The following is a 21,473-nucleotide window of genomic DNA, read 5'->3' as shown; positions in this document are numbered from 1 at the left end:
GAAAAAGAAGGGGCATAGTTTGCCACCGCCTGCAATGCCAGTATCCCATATGGGCAACCGGTTCAAGTCCTAGATGTTCCACTTCCCATCCAGCTCACTGCCATGGCCTGGAAAAGCAATAGAAGATGGTCCAAGTTCTTGGGCCCCTGCACCTGTGTGCGAGACCCAGAGGATGCTCCTGGCTCCTGATCGGTGCAGCTGCAGCCATTGTGGCTAGTTGGGAAGTGAACCAGCGGATGGAAGACCTCTCTCTCTGCCTCGGCTTCTCTGTGTACTTCTGTCTTTCAGCTAAATGAATCTTAAAAAAAAAGAAAAAGAAAAGAAAACTGAAAATAACAAGTGTTGGCAAGGATGTAGTAGAGAAACTGGAACCCTTGCACATTGCTGATGAAATGTAAATTACAGCCATTGCGAAAGGAGTAAGGCAGTCCCTCAAAACCAGAGTTATCATGATCTAGCTATTCCAATTTTGGATATACATATCCAAAATAACTGAAAGTAGGGATGCAAGATGCAAGTAGGTATTTGCTAACAGCAACAGTATTCACACATAATAGCACACAGAAATAGCCAAAGACAGAAACAACCCAAATGTCCACAAATGGATAAACAAAATGTAAAATATACATACAAGCCATATTATTTAACCTTACAAGGATACACCTTGAAGATATTATAGGTGAAATAAGGCAGACACAAAGAGATAATCATAGGATTCTATTTGTATGAGTTATCTAAACTAGTCAAACACACAAAAACATGAAGTAGATGGTGACTGCCAGAGGGGAGGAGGAAGAGAGAATGAGTTGTTTAATGGGTAGCATTTCAGTTTGGAAAAGTAAGAACATTTAGGAGACCAACCGTGGTAGTGTTTACCCAACAACATGAATGTACTGAATGTCACTGAAGAACATACTTTAAAACAAAGGGGGGAGGGAGAAAGGAATATCATTATGTTCTTAGAATTGTATGTACAAATCACATTGAATCTATTAAAACTAATTAAAAATTAAAATTAAAAAGCAGAAAAAATAAAATGGCAAAATTTTTATTATGTCCATTTTATCACACACACACACAACTTTGCCAAGTTTACAGCTATCTTTTATAAGAATAACTAACATTTACTGAAGTGAAAGGTTTTAAATTTATGTAGTGGTAGAGCAGAAACCCTGAACTTTATGACTCTAGAGCTTTACTTTTTTTCCCCCGGTTATACTTTTAATCATTATAGCACTACTGCACAGATTTTTTCCTCTTTTTTCCCTTCTAAGTTTTACATACTAGGCATTACTTTTGCAGTAAAAAAAAAATGGTTTCATGGTAAATTGGTAAGCTACTAGTAATTTGTACACAAAGGTCAAATAACTACTTGTCAGGTGCAAGTATATATATAATACAATGAAAGATGTTCCTACAGGTGAGAAGACAGACCAATACATCTCTATTTTAAATTCACAAAGCCTGTGTGTGTCTCATTGAGAAATGGAAGCATATTCCCTCAAAGATGCTACAGGGAATTCAGTGAATAAAGAACAAATGTTATTCTAGTTTAACCAAAAGAGGAAAGCTTTCAAGAATTTAGGTAAAGGGGCCGGCATTGTGGCACAGCAGGTTAAGCTGCCACCTGCAAGGCATGCATACCATATGGGCGCTGGTTGGAGTTCAGGCCGCACCACTTCCATTCCAGCTCACTGTAAAATGTGCTTGGGAAAGCAGTAGAAGACAGCCAAAGTGCTTGGGCCCTGTACCCATGTGGGAGAGTAGGAAAAGGCTCCTAGTTCCTGACTTCAGCCTGGCCCAACCCCAGCTGTTGCAGCCATTTGGGGAGTGAGCCAGCAAATGGAAGACCTCTCTTTGTATCCTCCACTCCCTCTCTATATATAACTTTTCCTTTCAAGTAAAATGATTATTTTTTAAAAAATAATTTAAGAACTATCCACTAAAAGTAGGACCAATAACAGACTATTTTCTCATATCCAGACATGAAAATTCCATTTATGCACAACAAAAAGAGCAGGCATTTAGCTTAATAGTGAAGATGCCTGTGTCCCATATCAGAGTAACTGGGACAAACTCCTGGGTATAGCTCCTGACTCGAGCTTCTTAACCAACACAGACTGAGAGGCAGCAGTGTTGGTGGATTCTGTCACTTATGTGGGAGACCGGGATTGCATTTCTAGCTCCTGGCTTCAGCCTCAGCCCACTACTGCCCGTTGCAGACTTTTGGGGAATAAACCAGTAGATGAGTGTTCTCTTTCAAATATATTAAAAGAAGAACCAAGTGTGTGTTGGGAGGAGGGGAGAGGGTACAAGAAAAACACAAAGTGTGACAGAGAAGGGGACAGAGGAAGAGAGAGGTAGGGAGAGGGAGAGGGACACTCTGATAAAGCTTTTCAGAATAGCCAGCAAAAAGAGGCACAGTCTAATCTGCTCATGGAAGATGTGCTAAGGAGCACATTAACAAAAATTAATATCAAATAAGGCAAAATGCCAACTTCTTCATGTAATACATAAAGCCATAAAACAATAGGGAGTAATGGCTTCTAATGCCTCCCTGTACCATAACAGTATCCACTTAAAAATGATTTATTTATTAGAAAGGAAGAACAATAGAGTGGGAGAGACAAAGATCTCCCATCCACTGATTCACTCCCCCAAATGGCTGCAACAGTCAGTTTTGGCCCAAACAGAAGCTAGGAGCCAGAATTCTACCCTGGTCTACCAAACTGGTGGCAAGGGGCCCAAGCACCTGAGGAACCCTCTATTGCCTTCCCAGCGCATTAGTAAGAAGCCAGATGAGAAACAGAGTAATCAGGACTTGAGCCAGAACTCAGATATGGGATTCCATGGCAAGCGGTGACTTAACTTGCTACACCACAATGTTGACTCCATGCAACTCGTTTATTATTTGTAGTAGGATGAAGTTTTTTAAATTTAATTAATCTATGTAAAGAGAGGCAGAGAGAAAATCTCCCATCCTTGGTCATTTTCCGAATGCCCAAAAGAGCCCGGCTAGGCCAAGTTGAGGCCAGAGCTGGGAACTCAACCCATGTCTCCCATATGGGTGGTGAAGACCCAAATACCTAAGCCATCATGAGCTGCCTTCTAGAGTGTCCATTAGCAGGAAGCTGGAATTAAGAGCAGAAACAGAACTTAAACCCAGGCACTTTGATAAGACCCTGTTAGTCCAGCATTCCTTAAGCACTACAATAAATGTTTCCCTTAAGTTTTACTTTTGGATACAGTTTATCATCTTTTACTTCCCCCAGTAAATATTATCAGGTACTCAATCAGCCAAAATCAAATGGTTTAATTTGTAAACCAAGAATGTCCAGGATTCTAACCTTGGTTATAGTCTTATAAAATTTTTCATATCTGACAAAATTAGGAACCTACTATTTAATAACAGATAGACTTCAAAATTTCATGGTACAAAGCCATACAACAACCAAAATAGTTCACAACAATCGGCTTATATACATGGTACATATGTATCAGTTGGCCTCAAATTTTCAGGGGGGCCAGCACCGTGGTGTAGTGGGGTAAAGCAGCTACCTGCAGTACCAGCATCCCATATGGGTACCAGTTCAAGTCCTGGCTGCTCCACTTGCGATCCAGCTCTCCGCTATGACCTGGGAAAACAGTACAAGATGGCCCAAGTCCTTGGGCCCCTGCAACCGTGTGGGAGACCTGGAAGAAGCTCTTGGCTCCTGGCTTTGGATTGGCCAAGCTCCAGCTGTTGCAGCCATGTGGGGAGTGAATCAATAGATGGAAGACCCCTTCTCTCGCTCACTCTGGCTCTGCCTGTCTGTAACTTTTTCAAATAAATCAATCTTTAAAAAAAAAGGGGGGGGGGGGCGGCGCTTTGGCTCAGCGGGTTAACGCCCTGGCCTGAAGTATCAGCATCCCATATGGGCGCCGGTTCTAATGCCGGCTGTTCCTCTTCCGATCCAGCTCTCCACTATGGCCTGGGATAACAGTGGAAGATGACCCAAGTCCTTGGGCCCCTGCACCCACTGGGAGACCTGGAAGAAGCTCCTGGCTTCGGATCAGCGCAGCTCTAGCCATTGCGGCAACCTGGGGAGTGAACCAGCGGATCGAAGACCTCTCTCTCTGTCTCTACCTCTCTCTGTAACTCTGCCTGTCAAATAAATAAAATACATCTTTAAAAAAAAAAAAAAAAAAAAGCTCTTATTACTATTTAGGCTTGGGGCAGGCCCTGTGGTACAGATGGTTAAGAAGCCACCTGGGACACTCAAATATCCTTATCAGAGTGCCTATTTCAAATCCTGGCTACTCTGTACTTCCGATCTAGCTTCCTACTTGGGAAAGCAATGGAAGATGTCCTAAATATGTGAGTTCTTGTTAACCACATGGAAAACCCAGATGGAGTTCCTGTTTCCTGGCTTCAGATAGGCCTAGCCTTGGATATTACAAGCAACTGAGAAGCAAACCAGTGGATGGAAGACATCTCTCTCTCCCTCCATTTCTGTCAATCTTCCTTTTAAATAAATAATAAAATCTTGAATAATAAAAAAGAGTTTGTATTACTTTGAATTCTAAAGGCTCTTCAAAGATGAAATTAGTATTTCCATCATGTTCTTGTCAACCGCAAAATACAGTTGCAAAATATCCTTTTCTAGTCACTCATATTCCTTGAATTTCAGTATTAATGCATTTTACAGAATTTAATTAGAAAACATCTCACCAAGCAGAAGGTAAAAAGCTAATAATGCAGGCTAACAAGAACTTAGGATTGGGCCTTAGTACAATAAGAAAACCATACTGATGGGGTGGGTGTTGAATCAAGCAGTCGGTACATCTAAATCCCGTATTGGAATACCTGGATTCAAATCTCAGCTGCAGCTCCTGACTCTAGCTTCCTGCTAATATAAACCCTGGGAGGCATCAGTGATGGCTCACATAATAGGGTTTTCTGCCACCCACTTGGAAAACCTGGACTATTTCCAGCTCTCAGCTTCAGACCCAGTAGCTGCAGCATTTGGGTAGTGAGCCAGTGAAAGGGAACTCTTTCAGACAGAAATCCAAAACAAAAAATATATATAATAAAAAATAGTAATAAAAAAGAGAAAAAAGAAAAAAATGTACTAGTTTCCATTTATTTGGAAGAAAATACCTGAATTTAAAATACTCTTAAAAGGCAAACTTTCAAATTCTCAATACATTCAGCTAAGGACCTTGAGCATTCTTGAATATCTGAATTACAAAATAAGAATAGTATCAGAGTAACACATTAATCTATTCATGGACACTTACTATAGGATAAACTCCAATTATGTGGGAAGAATGGCAAGCTATTCACATCAAACTCCTATAGAACTTTATTTATTTATTTATTTAATTTAAAAGGCAAGGTTAGAGAAAGGGAGTGACAGAGAGAGGTCTTCCATTCACTGGTTCACTCTCCAAATGGCCACATGGCCAGGGCTAGGCCAGGTCAAAGCCAGAAGCTAGGAGCTTCTTCCAGGTCTCTCATGTGGGTGCAGGGGCCCAAGCACTTGGGCCATCCTCTGCTGCTTTCCTGGGGCACATTAGCAGAGAGCAGGATGGGAAGCAGAACAGCCGGAAATTGAACAGGTGCCCATATGGGATGCCAGTGCTGCATCCCAACTGTTTCAATCCCTTTGACAGCAATGTATCAATCTAGCCTTTAAGTATTAAAGAGTGACTAGAAAACTACCCCATCCTCCAAAAGCTTTTATCCTATTGGGGAAACTGTTATTATGATTTTCACTAATAGACAAAGCTTCACACTGCCGAATAAATTTTGGAATCCAAAGGTGAACACCATTCAGATAATCCTTATGCCTTTAAATGATATTTGGCACATTGTTTCTTGTTCTAATTTCAAGATTAACATATCAATCTTTAAAAGACTAGACAATGGTATTGTGTATCAGCACACTTCAGGGAAAAAATAATGATGGATTTTTCAGCTTTCTTAGTGTAATACCACTATTTACAGAAAGGAAGGGCTTCTTCTGGTTCAAGAGTTTCTGCTCACTCACAGGTTGAAACCCTTACTCTCCTCATTCTAGCATGTTAGAATAATGAGGCAGAGGTAGGAGGAAACCACAAAATAGCTCAGTTGCAGCTCTTCTCTTGGGAATACATTTAAGATAAAGGCCAAGTTAGCTGAGCTGCACTACTTGCCTTCAAAGATTCCTGAGGGGAAAAGGATAGCCCCCATACCGCTGAAGTTCCAAAAAAATACCTGGCCTAATGCCATCATACTAGTTCTCCGAAAAAATCAGTACACAGAATCAGTCATTTCTCTCATTCCAGTGATAACCCTTAAAACTTTTTCAACCCAGATAGGGTTGAACAACTGCAGAACAACAAACTGCAGTATTCTCCAAGCACCTAGAGAAATCACTGGAATCAGCCTGGAATTCCATCCAGGTCTCCCATGTGGGTGACAGGGGCCCAAGCAAATGAAGCCATCCTCCCGGGATGCATGAACAGGAAGCTGAATCAGAAGCAGAGAAGCCAGGACTTGACTGGGCATGCCTGAGATGGGGCATCCCAAACAGTGGCTTAACCCACTGCACTGCAATGCCTCCCCCCAAGATTACAACTTTTTTTTTTTTGAAGATTTATTTATTTATTTGAAAGAATTACACAGAGAGAGAAGCACAGACAGAGAGACAGAGACAGACAGAGATAGAGACAGAGACAGAGAGAGGTCTTCCATCCAATGGTTCACTTCCCCCAATGGCTGAAGCTGCACCGATCTGAAGCCAGGAGACAGGAGCTTCCTCCAGGTCTCCCACGTAACTGCAGGGGCCCAAGGACTTGGGCCATCTTGTATTGCTTTCCCAGGCCATAGCAGAGTGCTGGATCAGAAGTAGAGCAGCTGGGTCTCAAACCTGTCCCCATGTGGGATGCTGGCACTTCAGGAGGTGGCTAAGACCCCCTACGCCACAGCACCAGCCCCAAGATTACAACTTTTTGACAGAGCTTTCCCAACAATGTTGGATTCACCACTTTTATTAATCTGTGAAATACTAGCAAAACCGCCACCTCCTTGGGAATCGAGTTCTCACATCTGTAAAATGGGTATATCTCCCTCACAGGGTTACTGAAACAGAGGACAGGGCATTTGGTACAGCAGTTCAGACTTGGGATGCCCACATTCCTTATCAGAGAGCCTAGTATGAGTCCCACAACTCTACATCTGATCCAGCTTCCTGCTAATGAGCACTCTGTGAGGCAACAGGGTCCCTGCCACCCGAGCAGGACACCCAGACTGAGTTCCAGACACGCAGCTTCAGTATGACCCATTCCTGGCTGTTGCAGGTAGTTGGGGAGTAAACCAGCAGATAGAGATCTCTGCCTTTGAAAACAAATGAAATTTTTTTCAATGAAAAAAAACTGGGGCCAACATTGTGGTGCAGCAGATTAAGCCACCACTCTATGCCAGCATCCCATATTAGAGTGCTGGTCTGAGTACCAGCTATTCTGCTTCTGATCCAGCTTTCTGCTAATGTGCCTAGAAAGGCAGCAGAGGATGGCACAAGTACTTGAGCCCTACCACCCATGTGGGAGATCAGAATGGAGTTCCTGCTTCCTGGTTTCAGCCTGGCCCAGCCCCAGCTGTTGCAACCATTTGGAGAGTGAACCAGCAGAGAGATCTCTTTTTTGTTTGTCGGTCCTTCAGCCTCTCTCTGTGTAGCTCTGCCTTTCAAAGAAATAAATCTTTAAAAAAAATCATTCTTAGCCAGCGCCGCGGCTCACTAGGCTAATACTCCGCCTTGTGGTGCCGACACACAGAGTTCTAGTCCTGGTCAGGGCGCCGGATTCTGTCCCGGTTGCCCCTCTTCCAGGCCAGCTCTCTGCTGTGGCCAGGGAATGCAGTGGAGGATGGCCCAAGTGCTTGGTCCCTGCACCCCATGGGAGACCAGGATAAGTACCTGGCTCCTGCCATCTATCTGATCAGCACGGTGCGCTGGCCGCAGCACGCTGGCTGTGGCGGCCATTGGAGGGTGAACCAACGGCAAAGGAAGACCTTTCTCTCTTTTTCTCACTGTCCACTCTGCCTGTCAAAAAATTTAAAAAAAAATCATTCTTATTTTTTAAGATGTATTTCTTGATTTGAAAATCAATTACACAGAGAGGAACAGAGAGAAACACTGAGATCTTCCATCTGCTGGTTCACTCCCCAAATGGCAGCAACGGCCAGCGCTAAACCAAGCCAAAGCCAGGCACCAGTAGCTTCATCTGGGTCTCCACATGGGTGCAGGGGCCCAAGGACTTGGGCCGTCCTCTGTTGCTTTCCCAGGAGCATTAGCAGGGGAGCTGGATGGGAAATGGAGCAGCCAGGGCTCAAACTAGTGTCCACATGGCATGCCAGCACTACAGACAGCAACTTAACCCACCATACCATGGCACCAGCCACCAAAAAAAATTTCTTTAAAAAAGTAAAAGGGGCTGGCGCTGTGGTCCAGTGGAATAAGCCACTGTCTGCAGTGCCAGCATCCCATATGAACACCGGTTCAAGTCTGAGCTGCTCTACTTCTGATTCGATTCCCTGCTAATGCACCTGGAAAAGCAGTAGCAGCAGATGGCCCAAGTACTTGGGCCCCTGTACCCACATGAGACCCAAATGAAGCTCCTGGCTTGGGCCTAGCCCAACCTTGGCCGTTGTAGCCATCTGGGAAGTGAACCAATGGATAAAAGCTCTTTCTCTCTGCTTTTCAAATAAATAAATCTTTAAAAAAAAAAATTAGAAAATTTGCATATAAGGTAACCGATTAAAAAGTATTAGAGGAGGACATTTGGCCTAGGAATTAAGACATAGGTTAAGATGCCCACATTCCGTATAAGGAGTATCTAGGTTCAAGTCCCAGCTCTAGCTTCTGACTCCAATTTCCCGAGAACCCAGACCCTGGAAGACAGAGGTGATGGCTCAAGTAATTGAGTTCCGACCACCCATACTGAAGAACCAGATTGTGTTCCCAGCTTCCAGCTTCAACCCAGACCAGTCCCAACCACTGCATTTGGGGAGTAAACCAGTAGAAGGGATAGAATAGAGAGCTCCCTCTCTCTGCCTCTCATATATTTTTAAATAAATAAATTTTTATGGCTGGCGCCGTGGCTCAATAGGCTAATCCTCCACCTTGCGGCGCCGGCACACCGGGTTCTAGTCCCGGTCGGGGTGCCGGATTCTGTCCCGGTTGCCCCTCTTCCAGGCCAGCTCTCTGCTATGGCCAGGGAGTGCAGTGGAGGATGGCCCAGGTGCTTGGGCCCTGCACCCCATGGGAGACCAGGAAAAGCACCTGGATCCTGGCTCCTGCCATCGGATCAGCGCGGTGCGCCGGCTGCAGCGGCGGCCATTGGAGGGTGAACCAACGGCAAAAGGAAGACCTTTCTCTCTCTGTCTCTCTCTCACTGTCCACTCTGCCTGTCAAAAAAAAACAAAAAACAAAAAACAAAAAAAAAAAACAAAATTTTTAAAATACATTATATATGGAGCCACTGCTGTGGCACAGCAGGTAAGGCAACCACCTGCAGTGCTGGCATCCCACGTGGGTTCCGGTTCGAGTCAAGGTTGCTCCATTTCCAATCCAGCTCTATGTTGTAGCCTGAGAAAGCAGTGGAGGATGGCCCAAGTCCTTGGTCTCCCTACATGGGAGACCCAGAAGAGGCTCCTGGCTTCAGATCGACTCATCTCCAGCTGTTGCAGCCACTTGGGGAGTGACCTAGCAGATGAAGACCTCTCTGTCTTTTTGCCTCTGCCTCTCTGTAACTCTGCCTTTCAAACAAATAAATAAGTCTTAAAAAAAGAAAGATTAAAAAAAGAAAATGCATACAAACAAAACACTTATTACCAAATATTTATGGCTTCAATGATAAAAAGAAAAGACTGGAGGGGCCGGCACTGTGGCGCAGTGGGTTAACGCCCTAGCCTGAAGCACCGGCATCCTATATGGGCGCTGGTTCGAGACCCAGCTGCTCTACTTCCGATCCAGCTCTCTGCTATGGCCTGGGAAAGCAGTAGAAAATGGCCCACGTCTTTGGGCCCTTGCACCCACGTAGGAGACCTGGAGGAAGCTCCTGGCTCCTGGCTTCAGATCAGCACGGCTCCAGCCGTTGTAGCATTCTGGGCAGTGAACCAGCAGATGGAAGACCACTCTCTCTGCCTCTTCTCTCTCTGTGTAACTCTGACTTTCAAATAAATAAATAAATCTTAAAAAAAAAAAAAAAAAAAAAAAAAAAAAAAAAAGACAAGACTGGAGGTGGAGTGGGAGGTAGGAAGGGTAAGCATTAATACAGGGATTCCCATAATCCCTTATCTTAGTGCTTGGCTCCACTTCCAATTCCAGCTTCCTGCTAATGCTTTCCTAGGGAGGCAGCAAGTGATAGGCCAAGCACTTGGGTCGTTGCTACCCACATGGGGAGACCTGGATTGAGCTTCAGGACCCTGGCTTTGGCAATGGGAGTGAACCAGTAGACAGAAGAATCTCTCTCTGCCTTTCAAATAAATTTAAAAAGAAAAGATCCTAAAGAATGTGAACAAGGGAGCTGGCGCTGTGGTGCAGGAAGTTAAGCCTCTACCTGCAATGCCAGCATTCAAAATGGGGACAAGTTCGAGTTCCAGCTGTTCCGTTTATGATCCAGCTCCCTGCTAATGCACCTGGGAAAGCAGAAGACGGTCCAAGTCCCTGGGCCCCCACAAGGGAGCACCACAAGTCCCGCACTCACGTGGGAGATCCAGAAGAAGCTCCTAGCTCCTGGCTTCCGCCTGGCCCAGCTCTGGCCATTGCACCCATTTGGAGACTGAACCAGCAGACAGAAGACTTCTCTTGGGACTGGCATTGTGACTTCTCTTGGGACTGGCATTGTGGCGCAATAGGTTAATCTTACACCTGCGGCGCCAGAATCCCATATGCGCACTGGTTCTAATCCTGGTTGCCCATCTTCCGATCCAGCTCTATGCTGATGGCCTAAGAAAGCAGTGGAAGATGATGGCCCTGGCACTTGGGCCTCTGCACCCACATGGGAGACCTGGAAGAAGCTCCTGGCTCCTGGATTCGGATCAGTCCAGCTCCAGCCATTGCAGCCATTTGGGGAGTGAACCAGCAGATGGAAGACCTTTCTCTGTCACTCCTTCTGACTGACTGTAACTCCACCTCTCAAATAAACAAAGTCTTTAAAAAAATACTTCTCTCTCTCTGCCTCTGCCTTTCCCTCTCTGTAACTCTTTCAAGTAAATAAATAAATCTTTTTTTTTTTTTAAGTGTTGGAGCAGTGTTCTGGCATGGCAGGCTGGGTTACCCCTCCTGATGCTGGCATCCCATATCAGAATACCAGTTTGGGGGCTGGCGCTGTGGCACAGTGGGTTAACGCCCTGCCTGAAGCGCAGGCATTCCATGCGGGTGCCAATTCGAGACCCAGCTGCTCCACTTCTGATCCAGCTCTCTGCTATAGCCTGGGAAATCAGTGGAAGATGGCCCAGGTCCTTGGGCCCCTGCACCCACGTGAGAGACCCGAAAGAAGCTCCTGGCTTCGGATCAGCACAGCTCCGGCCATTGCGGCCAACTGGGGAGTGAACCATTGGATGGAAGACCTCTCTCTGCCTCTGCCCTCTCTCTTTAACTCTGACTTTCAAATAAAATAAATAAATCTTAAAAAAAAAAAATAACAGTTTGAAGCAAACTACTCTGCTTCTGACCCAGCTTCCTGCTAATGTGCCTGGCAAAACAGTGGAAGGTGGCCCAAATGCCACACCACGTGGGAAAACAGGATGAAGTTCTTGGTTCCCCGCCTCAGTCTGACTCAGACCTGGGTGTTGTAGACACTCGGGGAGTGAACCAAGGTTGGAAGATCTGTCTCTCCCTATCACTCTGCCTTTCAAATAAATAAATCTCTTAAAAAGGGAGGGGGCTTGAACAGTATACAAAATTTCAATTTTATTTCTAACAATTGGAAACTATTGAATACTTTTTAAGAAAGAGAAGCAGAAACAGGCATGTGCCTGTGCATGGAGTGTGTGTAGCACAGCAGGTTAAGCCACTACTTGGGACACCCACATCCATATCAGAGTGCTAGTTTAAGCCCCTGTTAGTCTACTTCCTATCCAGCTTCCTGCTAATGCATCCTGGGAAGCAGCAGGTGATACAAAAGCATATGGGCCCCTGCCACCCACACTGGAGACATGAATGGAATTCTGGGCTTTTAGCTTTGGCTGGGTCCAGCCCTGGCTGCTTTAAGCATTTGAACATTTGGAGAGTGAACCAGCAAATGGAAGATATCTCTCTCTCTCTCTCTTTTTTTTTTTTTTTTTTGGAAGATATCTGTGTGTGTGTTTCTCCACTACTCTTTCAAGTAGATAAAAATAAATTTAAAAATAAACATTTAAGAAGAGGAAGCAGAAAAATCAGATATATGTTACATCATTTTGAAGGCAGCACGATAGGAAGCTCAAAAAAGGAGTAAGAATAAAAACAGAAGTATAAGAGATCATGACAAGATTTTAAGAATTGTTGTGGGCTTGTATTAGGAGATCAGCAGTGGAGATAAAGAAGAAGCTACAGAAATATTTAGAAAATAATGAATAAGGGAGAATTATGGGAGAATAAGGGACAATAATGTTCGTATTTCTGTCTTAGATGACTCCATGAATCTTAGAAGGGGAAGAGACACTATTGGGAATGTTCAGTTTGAAGTGCCAATGGGCTACACAAGTAGACATGCTTAGTAAACAACAGAAAACTGGAAACAAAGAAATGGAGTTTAGAAGACATAATACAATTCATGTGAATATACATGAAGGTGCTTCTTTGATAATTAAGTTCATAGTGAAAACTTTCAATGGGAAGGCAATTATTTCAGCATTATTTAAATAACACTTTAAAGCTCACAAAACATTTTAAGATCCCATGCTATGCTTACCACATTCATACTTTTGTAATAAGCAAGAAGTTGGGAATACAGGTTATTTCTGCTCCTATTTGATCAAAAAATATTAACTGAATATTAACTATATGCCATGCACTTATACTAGACACTAAACAGAAAACCAAAATACATAGCAGGAATATGAATCCATGCCTTCAAAGACCTTGTATCACAGGAGGGGAACCAATAAGCAATAAATTTAAGAAATACATACATTATAAGTATTGAATACCATGGAAAAGAGGAAGAAAAGAGTGATTAGGAGTGAGGGAAAAGAGCTGAAGATACAATTTTTATTTATGTAAAAGGCAGAGAGATCTTCCCCCCACGAATACATTCCCCAAATACCTGCAACACCGTGGGCTGGGCCACGTCAAAGCCAGGAATACAGAATTTAATCTAAGTCTTCCACATGGATAGCAAGGACCCAACTACTTGAGCTGTAATCTGCTACCTTCCAGGATGCACATTAGCAGGAGGCTGGAATCAGAAATGGAGCCAGGGGGCCAGTGTTGTGGCTTAGCAGGTTAAGCTGCCACCTACAACACAGGAATTCCATATGGGCGCCAGTTCAAGTCCTAGCTTCTCCACTTCCAATCCAGCTCCATGCTAATGGCATGGGAGAGCAGTGAAGATGAGACAACTGCTTGGGCCTCTGCACCCACATGGGAGATCTGGAACAAGCTCCTTGCTCCTGGCTTTGAATCAGCCCAGCTCCAGCCACTGCAGCCATTTGGGGAGTGAACCAGCAGATGGAAACATCTCTCTCTCCCTCTCTAATTCTGCCTTTCAGATAAGATAAATCTTTAAAAAAAGAAAGAGTTAAGGTAACAACAAATAAAAAAGGGAAAAGGAGAACGAGCGTTTAGCCTAGCAATTAAAACAACAATGTTCCATATTGGAGTGCAGGTTTACATGGCTCTGGCTCCTAACCAACTTCGAGCCAAAGAAGACCTTAGGAGGCAGCAATGATAACTCAAGCAATTGAGTTCCTGTCAACTATGTGGGCGATCTGGATAGCATTCCCAGCTCCTGGCCCTAGCCTGGCCCAGGCCTGGCCCAGGCCTAGTTCAATCCCAACCATCACAGGCATCTGGCGAGTAACCTAGTGGATGGAAGCATTCTTTTTCTCTGCCTCTCAAAAAAAAAAAAAAAAAAAAAGGTAGAGGAGGACATATCATTTAAGACCTTATAAGCTATTATAAGGACTGGCTTTTATTCTGAAAAAAATGGGAATCTGAAAATGAGAAACCTTACCCCAAGTCATATAACTAATAAGTGACAAAGCTAATATTTGACTCAGAACTTTTACACTCAGGGTCAGCGCTTTGTCACAGTGGATTAATGCTCTGGCCTGAAGCGCCAGCATCCCATATGGGCGCCAGTTCGAGACCCAGCTACTCCACTTCCAATCCAGCTCTCTACTATGGCCTGGGAAAGCAGAAGATGGCCCAAGTTCTTGGGCTCCTGCACCCTGCATGGGAGACCTGGAAGAGAAGCTCCTGGCTTCAGATCAGCGCAGCTCCAGCCATTGCGGCCAACTGGGGAGTGAACCAGCGGATGGAAGACCTCTGTCTCTCTCTCTCTCCTTTCTCTGTGTAACTCTTTCAAATAAATACATAAATCTTTAAAAAAAAAGAACTTTTACACTCTAGACACTATTCCAATCTACTACTTACTAGTCTACCCCCGCCCCTTTCAAGAAGTCTGAATTTAAGTACTCTCAAAAAGTTAACTTTATAAAAATATCTTCTACTTAAGAGATGAATAGGGGCCAGCGCTGTGACATAGCAGGTAAAGCCACTGCCTGCAATGCTGGCATGCCGGATGGGTACCAGTTCGAGACCTGGCTGCTCCACTTCTGATCCAGCTCTCTGCTGTGGCCTGGGAAAGCAGAGGAAGGTGGCCCAAGTCCTTGGGTCCTTGCACCATTGTGGGAGAACTGGAGGAGGTTCCTGGCTCCTGGCTTCAGATGGGCATAGCTCTGGCCGTTGTGGCCAACTGGGGAGTGAACCATCAGATGGAAGACCTCTCTCTCTCTGCCTCTCCTTCTCTGTGTTAACTCTTTCAAATGAATGAATAAATCTTAAAAAGAAAAAAAAAAGTTTCCATAAAGCCTCCATTTAATCCATGCAGCCCTTAACAATCATGAGAATTTATTAATCCTGGGGTATAATATAAACCCTACTTATATTTCTGCCTATATTTTGGAATATTGCAAATGCCATTTCTTCCCAAATAAGGCAAAATCAACAATGTTTAGATAGGGAGTCTTACAGTAAGACTTTCAGGTTCAGGTAACAGTAACCTGAGTTATTTTTAAAATATATCCCAAAAACAAGAAAAGGGCAGGGGGAGGCACAGCAGGCTAGGCTACCACTTGGGACACCTATATCCCATACTGGAGTACCTGGTCTGAGTTCCAGCTACTCCATACTTCAGATTCAGCTTCCTGCTAATATGCCTTGTAGGCAACAGATGATGACTTAAGTATTTAGGTTCCTGCACCTACATGGGAGACCCAGATGGAGTTCCTGGCTTCTGGCTTTGGTGGAGTCCAGCCCCGGCTGTTGAGGGCATTTGGGAAGTGAACCAGAGCATGGAAAATCTTGTCTCTTCCTCTGTCACCTTGCCTTTTAAATAAATAAATCTTTTTTTTAAAAAATGTATATTATGGGCCGGCGCCGCGGCTCACTAGGCTAATCCTCCGCCTAGCGGTGCCGGCACACCGGGTTCTAGTCCCAGTCGGGGCGCCGGATTCTGTCCCGGTTGCCCCTCTTCCAGGCCAGCTCTCTGCTGTGGCCAGGGAGTGCAGTGGAGGATGGCCCAGGTACGTGGGCCCTGCACCCCATGGGAGACCAGGATAAGTACCTGGCTCCTGCCATCAGATCTGTGTGGTGAGCTGGCCGCAGCACGCCAGCCGCGGCAGCCATTGGAGGGTGAACCAACAGCAGTGGCTGGGGAGCCACTGTCTGTCAACTCTGCCTGTCAAAAAAAAAAAAAAAAAAAAAAAAAAAAGATAAAAATGTATATTATGGGCAAGCACTGTGGCACAGCAAGTTAAAGCCCCAGCCTGCAGCAACGGCATCCCATACGGGTGCCAGTTCAAATCCTAGCTGTTCCACTTCCAATCCAGCTCCCTGCTAACGCACCTGGAAAAGCAGTGGAAGATGGTCCAAGTCCTTGGGCCCCTGCACCCACATGGGAAACCCAGAAGCTCCTAGGTTCGGATCAGCTCAGCTCTAGCCCTTGTGGCCGTTTGGGGAATGAAGCAACAGATCGAAGACCTCTACACCTCTCTGTAATGCTTTCAAATAAATAAAATAAATCTTTAAAAAAAAAAAAAAAAAAACCTCTCCATCTCTCCAATTCTTTCAAATAAATAAATAAACCTTTACCCCCCCAAAAATACATATACACATATAAATATACATACATATACACATACACTAGCCAGGCATGAAAAACAACAAAAGAAATGTCTTGGGGCCAGTGTCACAGCACAGCCAGGAATGTCTCACCTGTGACACCAGCATCCCCAAATGGGTGTCAGTTCATTTCTCAGCTGCTCGACTTTCAATCCAGCTCCCTGCTAATGGCTTGGGAACAGCAGTGGAAGATGGCCCAAGTGTTTGGGCCCCTGCTACCCATGTGAAGTTCCTCGCTCCTGGCTTTGAACTGACCCACGTGAACCAGCAGATAGAAGACCTCTCTCTCTCCCCCATCCTCTCTGTAACTCTGACTTTCAAAATACATAAATATTCTTTAAAAACAATTCGTATGTTGTCAAAGACACTTCTGCCATTACTATGACCTTCTGAGGTTTGGGGTTTGACCATTTAATACCTCAAAAATAACAAAATATATGTTCTCATTCATCTGTTGCATTTGGTACTATAACGCCAAATTCTTGTAAGCTTCTTGCCAGTTGACAGCAATTTACAGCAGCGGCAAAGGTTAGGGAACTTTGAGGGAGATACCAAACTACTGAGCCACTATCCAAGAAGTACTTCAGGTTAAGCCCTAATGACCCTGGGACATTCCTCTCCTACTGGATGAACTTCACTAACAGTTTTTTCAATCAACCAAAGTTGATACAACTTTTCTCAAGAAGCCAAGCAACATGAGCATTCTGAGCTAAGTGCCGAGAGGCTGCCTGTCAGCACGACTCCCAGTGGGGTGGCTAACATGGAATATGCTCCAGAGTCTAGGGATATTTCATACATCCACAAGACAAAGGTAAAAGATGCACTATGAGGAGGGGTCCATTTCAAATCAGGCCTATTCTCAAAGGCTGTCAGCACTATTAAACCAAGTGAGGAGATTCCCTGCATTATGGATTCTGTAGCCATCAAAAGCCCCATCATTACCTATAGGAAAACCTTCAGATTACTGAGGATAAACCAAAATCATGGCTAACAGAAGTTTTCTCCCCAGGAGCTGGAGATGTGGCACAGTGGGCTAAGCCTCTGCCTGCAGCGCCAGCATCCCATATGGGTGCCGGTTTGTGTCCCAACCGCTCCTCTTCCAATCCAGTTCTCTGCTATGGCCTGGGAAAGCAGTAGAAGACGGCCCAAATCCTTGGGCCCCTGGACCTGTGTGGGAGACCAGGAAGAAGCTCCTGGCTTCAGATCAGCCTGGCTCCCCAGCCACTGCAGCCATTTGGGGAGTGAACCAGTGAATGGAAGACCTTTCTCTCTGTTTCTCCCTCTGTAATTCTACCTCTCAAATAAATATATAAGTTTTCTCCCCAAAAGCTAGTCCCTTTCAACAAAAACAGAACTTCCTTATATATCTTTTCCCAGGGTTAGCCAACAGCAGGGGAACTGCAACTTCATGTGGCACTGTCTGATAGGTTGGCTTTTTCCCCTGGCAAAAGGTGGACTGACAGCTTTACACCAGAACTAGATTTACAGTCAATGTGGGTGTGTGTCTTATTTTTTTCTTTTCCTCCAAATGACCTCAGAAAATGCCTGGTTGTTTCACTTTGATATGTAATGATGCAGTGGTTTAGTAAGTACTGCAAAAATCTGGAAAAGAAAGTCCCTCAATCTCTCAGTCCCACCTGTAGCTCAGATCTTAACGATTTTCCTAATAGTTGTTCTAATCAACCAAAGCTGGTTTGGCTTTTCTCAATGAGTCAAGCAACCTGAGCCTTCTAAGCTAAGAGCAGAGGGGCTGCTTGTCAGCATGACTCCCAGTGGGGCGGCTAACGCGGAATATGCACCAGAGTCTCAAAACCAGGACAACACAGCTGCGACCTATGCATCTCCAACTTGATAGGTGGCAGAGAAAAAGAAGAAAAGAAGAACGAATAGACTTAGTAATTGAAATTAATAAATTGAAACAAGAGGCTTGCTTTACATGCAAATACAAGACTCACTGCTCATAGCTAGGAAGAATCCACAGGTCCCAGGATATGATTAAGATGCCTTTACTGACACAGACACCTCTTCCTCCCTGCTGTTCTGTAGCCAAAACCCTAGCCTGAGGTCTAGGCTAGTCCAGCCTGCACCAAAAAATAAATAAAACTGGAAAGGAGAGAAAAAAACTAAAAAAGGAGGGGACAACAAACAGGCTTTTGAAAGTACTTTAAAACTGTAAAGCTCAGAAAAAATCCCTCACACCTCCCTCTCCTACCACACTGTGGTCCTATATTAAACACAGCAGCAAAAGTTACTGCCTGGACTTAGACTTGAAGGCCTGATCGAGGAAGCTGGTTTACATTGTTCCTAGACAAGTAGCTGAATGGAACCTCTACTCAGACCCTACTGGAACTGCCTCTAGACAGGAAGTTAACAGACATTACACTCAGTCAGGGAAGGCAAACCACAGTGTCATAAAGATGGATGCTGCTGTCAACTGCAGATCACTCACCTCATCGAGAATGTCCTCACTAATGGAAAGTACAAAAGTCTGTAAGCCTCACCTCTTCTCAAATTGGATCACTCAGCTTACAGGTCCAGACTTCTGATTCCTGCTGATTACTACTTACTACCTCGTTCTACGATGATTACCACTGCCACTAGACTAAAAACCATATTCCTCCAAAATCTCAACAGGCCTACTAGATAAGTAAGCCCCATTAACTAGGTATTCATACAACTTACTTGCTTATAAAGACCAAGGAATGCCCAACTTTGTCCTAGCCCATCCCCAAGCAGCCAGGGATGGATACAGTCACAAAAAAAGCACCATTTCCGAGAGGCGTGTGCCTTCCCTCAAAACCTACCGCATCCTTCCTGGCAGCACCTTCAGCTTCTCCAGAAGTAGCCTCTTTCTCAACCAATTATCTGCCCAAAATGTGTTTCAAGACTGCTCCAGCACCAAAAGCATGAATCCAACCAGCTAAAGGTCTTCAAGGAAGAGTTTAGGTCAGTGTATCGAAGAAAATGCAGTAGAGTTAGCACTAAACTCCCCAACAGGTTGATCAAGAAGAACAGACAGCCACTATGCTGCTGCCACAAACACCCAGTCGTGTGCACTCAGAGGGGTACTGGAAAGGCCGTAGGGCAGAGGTGGGAGGGAAAATTCTTTCTCACTTTGTACCACAGGCATGTACTGTCCATTCAAAATAGAAATTTTTGGAAGAGAAATGTCCTAAAACCTGCAAAAGCATCAGTTCTTCTCCTTCATCTATAATGCCAAACCCCTCTTTTGCAGTTTGACCTGAGAACACTGCTCTTTCTCTTTGCTGAAATATATCCAATACCCTTCACCTCTCTCTCTCTCTCTCTCTCTCACACACACACACACACACACACACGTCTTCCAAATAATCACGATCAAATGAGAAAACTGACTCCTGGGAGGCTACCTGATTCTCCAGAGGTCAGCAAAGCAAAAGCCGGAGAGCTAGCTCAGGTAGCACCACGCACCACTCACCATTAATGCTTCCAGCTCCAACTCACTGCCAGCCCAACGAGCTAACATCTTTCATTTGGAGGGAAGTTGATGCTGGAGATGAAGCCAAAGAGCCTACCATACCTTTATGGAGGAGGAATGCTGTCCCAGGCCACGGGAGTGGCTAACGTGGGTCAGAGTAACAGAGCGAGGAGGCAAAAAGTACTCCAAGTCCCCGTCTGTCTAAGGAAAGGTAAGTTCCAGCTCCATCGACCCTCAGGCACTGGACTAGCAGCCAGAGCCGGCGTGTCCCAGAAACCCCAGAAAGGGGCGGCTATCGCTACAAAGGTAAGTGCCCACCCGGGCTGAGACAATTCCCTTCTCCTCCGAGGAGAGCGAGGGAACGGTGGACGACGAAATAAAGGGGTGAGGCTCTGCGCTCCTGATCCCTTTCCCTAAATAAAGATAATTACCCCGTGTTCCCTTCACCCTTAAGGATCCCCATTTGTCCCATCCGCCGGCAAACACAAGACTGAGCGCAGGGAGCGGCCCCCGCACCCTGAGGGCACCACTGGGGGTGGATAGAGTTAAAAAAAAAAGGGGGGGCGCGCTAGAGAGGAAAGGAGGGGAGCATGGCGGGCATGAGGTAGTGAGTGAAAGCGGGGATGGCGGGGGAAACCGGGCGCGAAGGAGGGGAGAAAGAGTAAAAGGAGAAGAAATGAAGGGACACGAGCTGGGGGCGCGCGAGGCCGAAGTGAAAGACCGGGGCGCGCGCGCGGAGGGGGGGAGGGGATGAGGTGAAGGGGGAGCGCGAGGCGGGGGCGCGCGGTGCCGGGGTGGGGGGAGGGGGACGCAAGGCGGGGGCGCGCGGGCGGGCGTCGGCTCGCGGGCGCTTCCCCTCCCCCCGCCCCTCCACCTTTCCCTTCCCCCACCTCCGCCACCACCGCCTCCTCCCAGCCTCCCTCCCTTCCTCGCTCCTCACCACCCCCGGGCGGGCGGGCGGCCAGGCTGGCCTAGGCCAAAGCTCCTCACCTGGCGGTGGCGGTGTAACTCCCGGCTAGCTCGCCTGCTCAGGCGGCGGCGGAGGCGTCGAAAAAGGAAGAGGCGACGGCACAGTGGGCTCCGGACCCCGCTGACGGGACCAGGGGCGGGGGTGGGGGAGGGGGGCGGGCCGGACCGGGGCGGGCGGGCGGAGCAGACACTGCGGTACAGACGGGGGCAGCGGCGGCGGCGGCGGCTGCACCGGCGGCGGCGGCACCACACAAACAAGGACGCTGATTGGGCAGCTGCCAAGCGCCTCGGCTCCGCCTTACCCACACGCCACGACGCCCATTGGGCGACCTAAGCCGGCCACCCCGCCCTCCTTTTCTCGGCCATACCAATAGAAGATGGGATGCCGGGACTTCACCCCACCCTTGAAGAGTGAGTGGCCAGAGAAGTGTTGATTGGCGTTTGTAAGATCCAATCCTTAACGGAGAAGGGGGATGGTCTAGCGGGGGCGCGTTAATGGGTACCTCGGCCAGTCCCAGACACATCCGGGTCTTCGACAGCCCATTAAGTGTCGGGGGTCAAAAAATCGCTTCAGGCTGCAACTTTACCTTAGAGACGTTTTGGTCCCCAGGCAGCCGCCGTACCCTAGTCTCCCAAAACCAGGATTCCCCTTTCGGCCAGCTCTCATTCTTTCAATTCTAAAGATGGAGACTGGC

General features: G+C 46.1%; 1 protein-coding gene across 6 annotated transcripts in view; it reads right to left on the bottom strand.

The window, feature by feature from the left end:
* GATAD2B (GATA zinc finger domain containing 2B) overlaps positions 1 to 21,473 on the bottom strand; it is a 109,824-nt gene that overhangs the window by 79,655 nt on the left and 8,696 nt on the right. For 2 of the 6 annotated variants that reach the window (XM_051857273.2, XM_017345861.3), the window contains exon 1: positions 20,800 to 21,020. The exons of 1 other annotated variant lie outside the window; for it this stretch is intronic. The gene's annotated coding sequence lies outside the window, so the exon portion shown is untranslated. Of the gene's footprint in view, positions 1 to 19,809; positions 19,930 to 20,799; positions 21,021 to 21,473 lie in introns of those variants that run through there. 3 more of the 6 variants (XM_051857275.2, XM_051857274.2, XM_051857276.2) reach the window with 2 other exon arrangements.

Source organism: Oryctolagus cuniculus, chromosome 7, assembly GCF_964237555.1.
Source record: "Oryctolagus cuniculus chromosome 7, mOryCun1.1, whole genome shotgun sequence".
Lineage (NCBI taxonomy): Eukaryota > Metazoa > Chordata > Mammalia > Lagomorpha > Leporidae > Oryctolagus > Oryctolagus cuniculus.
Note: the sequence above shows the minus strand (reverse complement) of the source record. Positions and strands in the feature narration are given on the sequence as shown.